This window comes from Aethalodelphis obliquidens, unplaced genomic scaffold (genome assembly GCF_003676395.1).
Source record: "Aethalodelphis obliquidens isolate GAN/ISIS:26980383/991018 unplaced genomic scaffold, ASM367639v1 scaffold12, whole genome shotgun sequence".
NCBI classification, from domain to species: domain Eukaryota; kingdom Metazoa; phylum Chordata; class Mammalia; order Artiodactyla; family Delphinidae; genus Aethalodelphis; species Aethalodelphis obliquidens.
In genome coordinates this window covers 36,756,257-36,769,924 of record NW_020837956.1, presented here as the reverse complement: position 1 = coordinate 36,769,924, position 13,668 = coordinate 36,756,257, and the positions used below count along the sequence as shown (strand labels likewise).

The 13,668-nt window shown below is 51.6% G+C and overlaps 1 long non-coding RNA gene across 1 annotated transcript; it reads right to left on the bottom strand.

The window, feature by feature from the left end:
* Positions 1 to 2,174: 2,174 nt before the first annotated feature.
* Positions 2,175 to 12,611, bottom strand: LOC113624082 (uncharacterized). The gene is made up of 2 exons (XR_003434206.1): positions 7,264 to 12,611; positions 2,175 to 3,963 (listed from the first exon to the last, which is right to left on the bottom strand). It is a non-coding gene; the product is annotated as an uncharacterized LOC113624082 (long non-coding RNA).
* Positions 12,612 to 13,668: the final 1,057 nt, after the last annotated feature.

The following is a 13,668-nucleotide window of genomic DNA, read 5'->3' as shown; positions in this document are numbered from 1 at the left end:
ACATTTAGAATCTAGAGTCTAAAATTCAAAAGGACTTCTCATTTCCAGAACGGTTGGCAGCTTATCTGGGTTAATTCTGCTACTGAAAGGAACCAAAAACATATGATTAAGATGCATCTTCATCACAGCATTAAAGAGATTTCAAGACAGCTAGGAACAACCATATCCAAAATGAAAGGAACATGCATTCGGAGAGCTAAGCCTCAATTGAAGATGTTTTTGCACCAAGGTCATTTGCTAAACCCGGAAGTTTAAAACCCAAGTTTGACAGATTCTTGAGGTGAGAGACACAGAATTAAAATCTGGAAGTGGAAAAGCCCCTGGGTCATAAACTCTCAAGCCTTGAACTTGGTAATGTTTCCAGGTGTGGGAAAAGCAAATGGAAATCCTCTCTGGGGGAAGGTATCTTTATCATGGTTGGCAAATTATTCCCACAGGTAATTTTTAAAATACGATGACTAGAAGAATCCTAGAGAACGAGGCTTTCAAGGAAACTAGGCCCCACGTGCAAGAACCAGACTACAAGGCAACTATGCTGACTGTGTTTAACAAAATAAAGGCAGGCCTGAAAATACCTTCAGGGAATAGGAAACTATCAAAAGTCATGGAGCCAATTTGATAAAGAACCAAATAGAAATAAATATATTCAATAACTGAAATAAAAACTATAAGAATGGGGACTTCCCTGGTGGCGCAGTGCTTAAGAATCTGCCTGCCAATGCAGGGGACACGGTTCGAGCCCTGGTCCGGGAAGATCCCACATGCCGCGGAGCCACTAAGCCCGTGGACCACAACTACTGAGCCTGCGCTCTACAGCCCGGGAGCCACAGCTACTGAGCCCGCGTGCCACAACTACTGAAGCCCGCGTGCCTAGAGCCCGTGCAAAAGCCACCGCAATGAGAAGCCTGCGCACCACAACGAAGAGCAGCCCCTGCTCGCCGCAACTAGAGAAAGCCCGCGCACAGCAACAAAGACCCAATGCAGGTTTAAAAAAACACACAAAATTATAAGAATGGGTTCCATAGCAGAATGTACATGGCTGAAGAGAATATTCATGAACTGTAAGATAGGCTAGAAGAAGCTTTCCAGAGAGCAACATGAAAGAGCAGAAAGATGGAAAATTCAGGGTGAAAAGGCAAGAGAAAGAGTGGAAAAGTCTAATACATATAAAATTGGAATCCTAGAAAAAGAATGTGGCAGAGGTGATATTTGAAGACCTAATGGTTGAGAATTTTCCACGACTAATAAAAGAAAGACATTAATCCACAAACTTTAGAATCACAATGAATCTCATGTTGGAAAAATAAAATGAAATCTACACTTAGCTATATCGTTGTGAAACTTCAGAAAAACCACCAAGAGCGATCATCTGAAAAGCAGCTGGAGGGAAACCTCACATGAGCGACACCAGGACTGAGGGCTGACTTCTCAAAGCAGCGACAGAAGCCAGAAGACAACAGAATTCGATCTGCTGACATAACTGCCAACTTCAAATCGTACACTCAACAAAATATCTTCCAAGAATAAAGACTAAGGTGTTTTCATGCAAGGACAGTTAAGAGAGTCTCACACAAAGCCCTACACTATAGGAAATTCCAAAGAATCTACTTCAGGTAGAAGAAAGATAACTCCAGTTGGAAAGACTGAAGTGCAAGAAGATACTAGGAACAAAGAAACTAGGGAATATGTGGATAAATTTAAATGAACACGGACTGTATCTGGCAATGAAAACAATGTCCTGTAGGGTTTTAAATACATGACAACAATTGCCTGTAAATTGACGGAGAAGTAAATGGAGTTAAAAGGAGGGAGCAGAGTAAAAAGACGGCTAAGCTAGGATTGCAGGTTGTAATTTTAAAGGTAAACGCTAAATGCATTCAAACAGAATATGTAATTTCCCAATGAGTAAGGGGAAACAAGTAGAATGCTAAAAAATAATCTATCTAAAGGAAGGCATGATATGAGAGAAAAGGAAACAGAATAGGCAGGACAATTAGAAACTATAAAATAAGATGGCAGATTAAATAAAATATTTTATTATAAAAAATTTAAATAATGTACAAAAATAGACATAACAGTGTAATGGACCTCATGTACCCATCATCCTAGACACTTAATAATCGAGTTTCAATTCTCTCCCTCATTTTTCTTCTTAGAGTATTTTAAAACAGATCCCAGACATCACATCATTTTATTCATAAATATTTTAGGATGTATCTTTACCAGATAAGGACTTAAAAATATAGCACTACAATACCATTATGAAAAAATGTTACATTTAACAAGAAATAAATCAGAAACTGTTAAAGGGGATTGAATAATCTTGTTAAAGATTGTGAGACTGGATAAAAGACAAAATTCCACTCTATCCCATTTACATCTACAACATAAGAGTTCAGAGATGTTGAAAGTAAACACTGAAAAAGGATGTATTATCTTTAACCAGAAGAAACTTGTACAGATAACAAAGAGCAAAAGGTATTTTACATACACGATAGAGAAAAAGTTGGGCAAAGTTCTTTCACCAAGAGTTTACACTGCACAGAACTCAGTTGTTTGTCTCAGCTGAGGTGGACGTGAATCTAACCTCTGCTTCAGGGGAGGAGAGGGGCTTGGGGAGCCCACTGGCCACAGACCCCCCAGCCAGTGAGTGCGGAGGCAGGTCTGGAGGTGAAGGCAAGTACTCCTTCCACACCCCAGATGCTTCCCCAGGCCTGAGGGGCTTCCTGGGAAGGAATGGGCTTGAAATCTACAGAGAAGGTGGGTCTCTGGGCCCCTGTCACAGGTACAACTTCAGGGTCGTTAGAAATGAGGGCAAGAGCAGGAAAGGCACTGGCTCCAGGGTCCCTTAGTTAGTGACACCTGGGAGAGAGACAGAGGCGGATGTCATGTCTGCCCCTTGGGATCCGTGTCCTTTGAGCACTGGGGTCTTTCCAGGCTGGGGCCACAGTGGGGAGGGGCTAAGGAGGACCTCCATCCCTGCCAGGAAGAGTGTTGTTGCCTTCCCAAGACCCTGATGTCCCAGGAGCACGGGGCTCTAAGGCGGCCTCGGGGCACTGTGATTTAGAGGGGAGCCCCCAGAATGAGGCCTCAGTCTGATCTCACTCTGCTCATTCCAGCAGACAGAGGGGAATCTTATGGAAGAAACGTGGCCCACAGGAGATTCAGAATTTATGTTCATCCAGACCTGTCCGGACCCATCTGAGAGGAGAGCAGTGGAGATTGACAGCTAATCCTGGAGGATTCCTATGAGGAGCCTGGTAGGGCTGCCAACCTTCTCACGCTGGCTCGAAGGAGCTGCTGCTCCGGCGACAGGGGTCTGAGCTGAAATTCAGCCACACAGAAGGACAGAAGGACAGAGACATGCACACAAATTTAGGTTTCTCTCTCTCTCGCTCTCTCTCTCTCTCTCTCTCTCTCTCACACACACACACACAGACAAGCTGGTACTTAGCCACATAAATACACATACACATTTTAATTTCACCCCCTCCCCATCAGGTTTAACTACACACAGACAGACAGACAGACACACGCACCCAGAGTTACAGTCACAAGCTCAACACACACACGCTGCTGTTCCGACCACCTGCCCTTCCCGGCTTGATCACGGGGGACCAGCCAGGAATGACAGGAGCCAACAGGGCTGGGGCCACTCCTCGCCGAGAACAGTGGGAAGAAACACACTGTCCGGGAAAGCAGGAGGCTGTAAGCTGTGGCCTCGCTGTTCCTGGTGGGCAGACATATGGAACAGGCCACGCTGTTTTGCCCCCCTGAAGAGCCAAGTGCAGTAAGATCTGTCTTCACAGGAGCTGTAGTTAGTCCAGTTAACCGTACCACCTGTCTGCGATAGGATGTGGAAGGGCAGCTCGTACTGTGGAAAGCACAGGCTTTGGAGCTAAATGGACCAGACCTCTGGCCTGGATTTGATGTTTTTCACCTGCTGAGCCCCGGTCTCCTCATCTGTAAAATGGGGATATCACCCTCATCAGTCGTTGTGAGGATTAAATGAAGTAACATACATAAAGGACAGGGCCTGGGACACAGGAGGTGTTCAGTAACTGTTGATTTTTTTTCCCTTCCCAGTTTCTTGCCTTCAAACTACACCTACTCACCTGGGCCTTTAGGGCAAAGAGTGCAGTCAAGGCCATTGACAGGTGGGCCCCTGCTTTGACGACACAGGCGCTGACAGCGTTGTCACCGCTCTTTCCCTCCTACCACTGCTGCACCACCTCCACCCCGTGTTCACAGGCCCCCACTCCAGCCCTCTCCCAGATTAAACTCTGTGGTTCAGCTCAGGACTGGCTGCCTTTGGGAGGGACAAACTGCAGGGCTTCACAGGGGCTAAAACTGACTCACGAGGGAGGGGGCGGGGTGGAAGGCAGACTCTGGCAAGGTCCCCAGAGGTCGCAGGTCGTGGCGGGAGGGAATGAGATGCTGCCCGTGAAGCTCGGAGCCCAGGGCTTTGCACTCAAGGGACACTGAGTAAACAGTCACTCCAATTACACTTCGATTCATCCCTCGACTCAACAGTTCTTCTGCACGGGAGTTGCTCCGCACACAAGGATTGCTAATTGGTAGCCCACACGCTGGATTTCCTTCATTTGGCTTGAGCCCAAATATTTCCCATAGAAGGTCAGATTTCTGGTTTCTCTCAAAAAATCAGAAACTCTGGGAGCCCTGATTATGAACTCCTCAAGGCAACAACTAAAATACAGCCGGTCCGTTTAGCTGTCCATGCTCCTACGTTTACCTCAGTCCTCACCGTTCCCTATTGCCCGCACTGGGCCCTCTTCACTTGTTCACATCCCCTGCCCTGCCCTGTGGATACTTGTGGTGCACGCTTTGCATTAGATTGTTCCCACGTGGGGTAGAAAATGACATCAGATCTGGAAGGACCCTTAAAGGTAATCTCATCCAGTGAATTTAAATCTTTGGGGGCAGATATAAGATCAAACCCAGAGGCATAAACAGAGCTGTCCTGGTTGAAGCAGGACTTGCTATAACCCAACCCCGTCATGGTTTAGGTGAGGAAACTGAGGCTCGGACTGGAGACATGGCTCCTCCCCAGAGAATCTGTGGCAGAGTCAGAATTGAGCCTTCTGAGCCCCTGCATGGAATTCGATCCCGCCCACCATCTGAGGGCAGGTACCAGGTGAGGAATGGCGAGAGAACACGAGTAAGATGCTGGAACCATGAGGTGGGGAGAGGAGATCACACAGCATGGACCAGAAGACAGATTTCCCCAGTCTGGTGCCCAGCACTGCCAAGGACTAGCAGCAATGCTGGGTCATGCAGAACGCACTCACCATGTCTGCTGGCATCGCCATGACGCCTGACCTCATGGTCTAAGAGTGACACACCTTGAACAAGACACGTAGGCCCTGGGAGCAGGTGAGAGGCTAAAAGTCTGCATCAGGAAGTTCAAATAAAAGAGGGAAGCTGCTGGATAAATGAGGTTGCACCATCATTTGAAAGGGTCACAAGGAGATCCAAGTCCTGAGTCAGCCTTGGCATTAAAAATAAAATTACTGTGTACTTCCATTCAGACTCATCGGTAGCATCTGGTATGATCTGGGCTTCAAATGTTAAAAGCCCCCAAGGTAAACGCACCTGTGAGCTCACATGGCAAGCAGTCAGAGGCAAGATCTGCCACAAGGACCCAAGTTCATTTCCTCTCTCTGCTCTGCTGTCTTTTGCCCTCAAGTTGAGCCCCTCGTGGTAAAGCTATAATGGACCCAGTTGTCACGTTTTCATGACAGTGTCCAGGGACTCTTTCTTCCCATGTGCTTTTTTATCCCTTTTAATCATGAAGGAGCCTTCCCTGGAAGCCCCCTGCAGACTTCCTTTCATCTTTTATTGGCCAGAACTGTGTCACAAGCCCACGCTGAACAGTGACCAGCCAGGAGAATGAGGTCACTACCATGGTCCTGAGGCTCTGGTGCTGGGGGCTGACAACTCGTGAGAGCGGGTACCTGACACCATCTGGTTCTGCTAGGATGGAGGAAGGAGGGACTGGGGGCTTCCAGCAGGGATGCCTATGCCACCTTGTACACCACCTTGCTTCCAGAAACACCCCCAGGTCGGTGGAGCAGGAAGTCGTGTTTACATGCTGTATCCTTGGAATCTCATGAAAAACCACAACATTCTGATCTGAGAAATGGGCATCACAAAAAAAGGAAAGCGGTGGGTCCACAGTCCCCAAGCCCAGGGCCTTCTAACTCCCTGTGTGGCAGCTGTAGGCTCCACATGCTGCCTCATCCCGCCCCTGAGATGGGGTGGCAGCCAGGGCAGGAGGCTGGTGCAGAGGCAGTAGGGCACGGGGGAGAGGATGCAGCCCAGGGGCCTGGATGGGTCCCCACTCTGCCGCTCACTTAGATGAAACTTCCCTGCTCTCCAGCCTCAGTGACCCCAATCACGCAGAGAGGGATCAGACTCTGCAATCTCTAAGGTTCCTGCCAGCTCCAACATCCTTTGATTTAATACCTTCTAAAAGAGGTCTGGGGCCCTCCACAAAAAACAAAAACAAAAATAAAAAAAGGACCCAGTGTGTTTGTGGCTTGTCAGCGCAGAGGCTCCACGACAGGCGTCGGAGGGCTGCGGCTCCACCTATTTTGGGCTCATGATTTCATCCCGAGGCCTGTGCCAGCCCCTGTGGTTTCCCATCTCTCCATCCTGGTCTGTATGACAAAATGACTAAAAATACCGAGCTCCCACAGGCCCGCCACCAGCTAACGCCCTCTCTTGAGTCAATCCCTCTGCAGTTTGAGGTGTGCCTCGCGACACCAAGGACAGGTCCCACGTGGCAGTTTTGACTCCCAGCAACCTCACTCTGGTCTGTCCGTGTGGGCAGGTGGGAAGGGCCCTGCTGTGCCACCTCCCACTTCCCAGCTGGGTGAGCCTGGCCTGTCGGGAGCCTCTGGGCCTCAGTTTCCTCATCTGGAAGGTGGGGGTAATGTTTCCTATGTATAACATTGTTGTGACAATTAAATGAGAGCCTGGGTGGAGAGCTTAACCCAGGCCCAGGGCTTGATCCACGTCGTCTCCCGCTTCCCCTGACCCTCCTCTCTGCTCAGTCCCTCTTGGAGGGTTCAGATCCCAGGATGGGTTCCCCTTGCTCTCCCTCCAGATCTGATGCCCCCTGGCTGTGTAAAGGAAGTCCCTCCCTCAGCTGCTTCCTGAGCCTGTCTCAGATGAATTGTGTGAGGAGAGAAGGTGCAGCTGGGCAGGCCAGCTGATCACTCCACTGGGGTCTGTACGCACCGTCTCCAGTGCCTGGACGCCTCAGCCTCCCTCCTCCCTGCTGTGGGTTCTGGGAGGCCTGATGGAAACAGAAATTAAAGGTGAAATAAAAAGCAACAAATAAATAAAATGCCCCGTGCACAGCTGGGGGAGTTTGAGAATATCTTCTCAGGCTCCACAAGGAGCCCCGCGGCCTTGGGTTCATGCTTTAACCTCCCAGACTCTGAGTTTTGCCTTCTGCGCAAAGAGAAAAATTAAAACGCCTCCCTTATAACATCCTTAGAGGATGTGAGGATCAGAAAGGGTAAGTCCGGGGCCAGAACACACATGTGTATTAATTTTGTTACTTACAGCCTGAAGATGGCCTTAAAAAGACTTACACCACCCCCCTACCCTCCCCCCGCCACACCAGGTTTGAGATCAAATTTAGCTCAACGTTTTGTCTATGACATGAATTCAAGCAAACGTTCAGAGCACCCAAGGGGCGCCAGGCCAGGGCAGGTTGGGACCTGGGGCTGCATCAGGTGTGGGTGACCGCCGTCCACGGTGAGGCCAGGCTGGAAAGTGCCACTGCTTGCTGCTGTGTTCCCGTCATTGTCCTGGAGGGTGGGACTTGAGACGCTTCGGGATTCTCACTGGTTCTGGGCCTCTGCACTGTAGGCTGCCTCAGGAAGCCTGTAATTTGGCAACTCAGGCTCCAGAAGTAGATCCCGGTCCACAGGCATGTGCCCCTCCGTGCTGTCCAGGGCTCTCCACGAGGCCGTTGCTCACCTCACCCGAGCGAGGAGCCTCAGCCACCTGCGCTCCCCTGTGCTCTCAGTTTCACGCGCTGCATCTACTAAGGGGGCAGAGTGCTCTAGATGGTGGGCTGTGAAAACACAACAGGAGCCCCGGACCCTCCGCCCATGTTTCCCGCCCCGAAGCAGTCACTTGCTCCCCGAGGATCTGGGCTGGCCTCTGCGTCTCAGATACACGCGTGCACACCCACTGTTTAATTTTTCCGTGTGGACACTGTCTCCTGACTTCCACCCGCTGCTCCTCAGGGACGTGTGAACCCTTCCCATACCCCTTGGTCCCCGTTGAACTGTGATGCAATTTTGCTTCGATCCAGCCACTCTTTATATTATTAAGCCATGGAAACACTTTCTATAGTTGAAAAGTGTGGTGAACTATGACTTACGACTCCTTCTCCTTCTCTGCAGAGTATTGTTATCCCTGAAATTAATCACCGTGTTGTTTCATAGCCTGATTCTCCGTGCATTTATCACCGATTCCACTGCAGGCTTTTTGCCAGTTGTCAAAGGGTCTTCCCGAGACATTCAGTTGTGTCTGGGGCTCTCTCGGTTTCATCTTCCTGGAGAAGCCCATCTCTCCAGTGCTTCTGCACCGCCCTGATCAGGACCTGCCACCCCGTGTCCCGAGCTCAGCTGTGGCCCGGCCTCTGTCTTGGCTTCTGCAGAGGCGCTTCCTCTGCTGCTCTTCTGTGTCGGAACACCTGGTTCCTGGGTCCGGTGGCCTCTTCTTTCTTGGGTTACTCCTTTTGAGGGACCACATTCTCTAGAGGTTTCCAAGAAGAGAGTTATTGAAGGCAAGTATTTTGAGTTCTTGCGTGTCTGGAAGCGTCCTTATTCTAACTTCTCACTTGACAAAGTGTTTCACTGTTTATAGGATTCTAGATCGTAAATCATTATCCCTTGAATTTTGAAAGGTCTTCTAGCTTCCAGGGCCTCTGTAAGAACCCGAACTCGTGCCTCGACTTTTGAATGTGACTTGTTTCCTCTCTCTGGAAGCCGGTAGGATCTGCTCTTGGGCCACAGTAATCTGAAATGTCATGGTGATGGGTCGTGGTGTGGTCTGAATGCACGAGTGAGAACAGACGCTCACCAGGGCTCCTTTCTCCAGAGAGGACATTTCCAGCGGCCCCCTTCCACCCCCAGAGTGAAGGCTTAGCCCCCAGGCTTCAGGCAGGGGGCCTGGGGGTATGACCTTAGCATTCAGAGTTCCCACATTAACTTAATCCCGCCGTTTGTGGTGAGACCCCATATCCTCCAATCCAAAGGGTCACTTTTTACCTTTTTCCAGGGTGTAAATCTCCAGTCTTCCCTTGGGGTGGGAATGGGCAGTTGCCCATTAGTGAGGAGTGGAGGGGACCCCAGGACCCACCTCCTTCTTTGGCTACTTTAGATTAACCCTCCTCATTTCAGCCACGCCTTTACTCCGACTTCTAAAGTTTCCTGATACTTCTAGTTCCTTGAGAATTCTGAGACGCACAACTCTAGTTCTTAGTTTTCTTCCCTGTGGGTTTGAGATTTCACTTTCTGGGATCTGCTAAGTCAGTTCCATTCTTCCACCTGCTTCCCAGCTTCTCAAACCTTGCTGTGGTCTGCTCTCCTGGCGTGCGCACGCGTGCGCGTGTGTGTGTGCGTGCGCGTGCATATGTGGATCTCTTTACCATAGCCCTCGTGAGGTTTTGGGAGAGAGTAAGACTAGATGTTCTTTCTGCCGTCTTTTCCCGGAAGCCTGGTTTCAGTAACATGAACAAAGTCCAGAGGCCTCAGAGCGTGGAGTTCACGCCATTAACCACACGGTGGTTTTCCTACCACAGAAGGAGTAAAATCCTTTTGAGGCCGGGGAAAGAGTTTGGAGAGAATCTGAGAAAAAAAGGAAGTGAGTAGCTGTTGTAGATCCTTGAGAAAGTCCTGGCAAGAGTGAGGGTGGAAGTGGCAGAGACCCCAGGTAGACTGGGGAGACATGTGGGACTCTCCGGGGAGAGCGGCCGGTGGATCCCACGCTAGAAAACCTAGTAAAGACAGCCCTGCCTCAGGCTGAGGCCAGCGGGACAGAGGCCGGCCTGGGAGACAGACAGGTAGGATGTAAGCTCCCCAGGAAGATAGGTAACCCTCAGAGAGAGAGGAAAGGGCACCCCAGAATCACAGAGTCATGAAGTTGTCAGCACTGGGAGGGCCTTTAAGAATTACCTTCTCTGATGTCCCCATTTTAGGAAAGGGGATTCTGGGGCTTGGAGAGGAAAAGGGGCTTGTCCCAGGCCACCCAGTCAGGGCAAGATAGTGTTCCTTCTGCGATGCCTCTAAAGACAGTTGATGGAGAGTCTTAACGGTTTATTCACCCCGAAGTCCTGTCCTTGACCTGACCTGTTCCCTCTGTCCTGATCTGCTCGCCTAGACCTTCCTTGAGGCCTTTTGAATAAAGCTTATCTTTTCCACTGACTGTCCTGAGCTTACCTCGGGATGGTCATGTGACCATACGCGGGGCTATTTGAAGTGGACATTGAGGTTGGAGGAGGAGTTCACCAGTCAAAGGAGAAAGGACATTCCTGGCAGAGACTGTACCAAGATGCACAGATGGGTACGCAGAGATGTAAGGGATTTGCTGAATGACAAAATAAATACACGCAGAACCAACCACAGAGGACGGCCGCTGAGGAGGGGGCCAGGGCCCCCCTGCACCTGGTGGCAGCCGGGCAGACTCGGATCTCAGATCTCAGTGCTCCCAGCCGTCCAGCGGCGGCAGCCACTGGCTGGTATTTGTGGAACAGCCTCCACTAGGTTGCCAGGGAAACGAGGCATCCTGTCACCACCACTCACCACCACTGGGCCGCCAACACCCACCACACCCAGCTCAGAGGCTTTGGTTGGCCTCTTTGTGCCAGAGTCACATGTACACAAGCTCCTATACTGTGTTTGCTCACTGGGGTGAGGGAGCTGCCTGGGGTGAGGCCACTACCTCTGGTTCCTGAGTGCCACCCACCCATGGCTCTTGGCACTGAGCTCTGAGCAACTAGCTCCAGAGAGGATTTGGGTGGTTGACTGCCAACACCCATGTGTTAGGGTCCCTGAGCCCCCCTTACCGTCCCATTTTGACTGCCACCCTCTCCTACCAGGGACACAGACACAGACGGCCTGCCCGGAGTGGTAAGACCAGTGGAAAGTGTAACTAGCAGTTGACGCCCAGAGCTGGGAAGCCAAGTGTCCCCATCCCATGTCTCAGCTCACTGGTCTCTTTGGGGCAACCTGAGCTGCCCAGCAGTTGAGGCCAGGGCAGCAGGATGGGCCAGACCTCGGAGTCTGGAGACCTGGGTCGAGTCCTGGCCATTGCTGAGAGCCTGCTTGGCCTCGGACAAGTGGAAGGGCTCCTCTGAATGCCACCCACCACCTGCCACCTCTGGGCTCCAGGAGCAGGTAAGGATCGGAGAAGAGTGGGCAGGAAACCTCCTCCAGGGATGCCCTGGGCTCCTGGAGCAGGACAGGGAGGGTGACTCTAGGGGGAGTTTGGTGACATTTCTAGGAGAAAGTCTCAAGTTTGGACAGAATCAGGTTGGGAATGTGGGCCTGCCCTGCTGCCAGGGAGGGTGTGCCTGCAAAGTGAGGAGAAACACAAACCCTGCTTCTCTCTAGCTGTCATCCAGGCGAGGGTCCTGTTCCACACCCAGCCCCCCGTCTGTTCAGCAGAGGCGATCGTGGGTGACCTGTGTGAGGCCTGATTATGAGCGTGTGTATTCCTAAACCAAATTCAACCCACCTGCCACGCAGGGAGAAATGCGCTGTCAGTTACTCCTGGGCCCTCACCCCGACCCTGCAATGTGCAAAATCCCCACTGCTCCTGCTGAGATGTCCACTGGCCCAGCTGCACAGCACAGCCCGAGGCCCCACTGCCTCCGAGCCTGCAGCCTGGCGTCCTGGGCCCTGAGCCCAGCCTCCCTGTGTGCCCCCTTCTGAGGGCGAGGGTCTTCAAACAGGTTCAGGACCCTACAGTCCTATGACCCTCGCTGGCTCCCACCCCTCCCTGGCCCCTGGGGCCCTCTTTTCTCCACCCTCCTCCAGCAGACTAGGAAACAAAGGACAGGGAGGAGAGGACTCTGGGGCCTGTAACGAAGGCCTCCAAAGCTTGGAACCTAGGCTGCTGGCTCTTCTGCTGGGGAGGGGGGAGAGGGATAATGCAGGGAGAAAAATCCTTATTTCCATCCCCAGAAACCCAGAGCCCCTTTCCGTGACGCCACCCGTAAGGCCATGGGATTTAGAGACCTCCACTTGCCTCCTGCACTCTCCAGCTCTTTTCTAAAAGTTTTTAATGTACCTTTCATCCCACAGAACACATCAAATACCGCGACCACCACGGAGCAAGATGCTCGTCCCTCGCACTCATTAATTTATTCACCAAACATGTACTGGTGCCTGTCGGATGCCAGGCATGGGGAAAACAGAAAATGAGATACGGTCCCTACCCTCAGGGAGCTCCTGGTCTAGATGGGAGACAGGAGAGTCACAGGGGAGCTCGGTGAGCTGAGGAGCAGCAGGCACGCGTGTGTACGTGTGCACATGTGTGTACTGTGTGCGTGCGTACGTGTGCACATGCCCGTACGTGTCTGCATGTGAGTACACGTGCACGCATACGTGTGCGCATGTGTGTACACACACACGTGTGCACATGCGTGTACATGTGTGCATGGAGAGAAGGTGGATACGTGTTGGGTGCTTGGGGGCCCAGGAGGGTGTTGCGGTGCGCTCTGCCCCGGCCCTCTCTGCCTCTTCTCTGAAACGATGGCCTCTGGGGCTTGGCCTGCGGGGAGGCAGGCTGCCCTCGTTCCTCTTCAGCTGCAGGGAGAGGCGGGCTGGGGGTGGAGTGGTGAGGAGGGAGGAGATGGGGAGAAGCTGGCCGTTACTGAGCCTGTGTCTGAGCCAGCATGTGAAGTGGCTTGTCCTGTTGGTAAGTGGTGGCCAGGATGTAAAGTTTGTCCTCATGCTTTCCTCCACAGCCCCGTTTAGAGGCTAGGAGGGCCCAGAGGGTGGAGGAGGGAAGGGTGAGAAGATGCACAGCAGAAGGAAGCACAGCCCCTGGGAGAGGGCTGGTCTGCCGGGGAGTCTTCATGCTGCAGCCCCAGGGGCCGAGCTGTCTGTGAAGGAGGCTCCTTATCTCCAGGAGGAACCCCCTCTGCTCCCCCTTCCTGGGCTAATGAATCCTGGATCCTTTAACTTTTCCCCCAGGCTCTGTCTCTGCAGCCTGTAAATCACTTTAACATCTATTTCTGCTCCTGGGTTTGCCTGGTCCATCCGATTACTCAAACCTTGAAGAGCTGGCTTGGGCAGATGGCAGCTGGAGTGGAAAGGATGTGCACAAAATTTTCAAATATCTGAGCAACATGTATCATAGCGTTTCCCACCGGGAAGGGGCCCCTTCTTACTCTCCTTCTCGCCCCCTCCCAGCCATGCAGGCATTCCCATCATGACATTATTCGCCCAGTTATTCAACAGGTGCTCACTGAACCCATACTCTGTGACCACGAGGATGAATGAGGCTATGAAGGGGAGACAGAAGAAGCAAATAGCTACTACATAGTAGGATGGGGGCTGGAACAGAGGGACATGGAGGCACCAACAGATGATAGGACAGAAAATGTGGCAGAGAAGG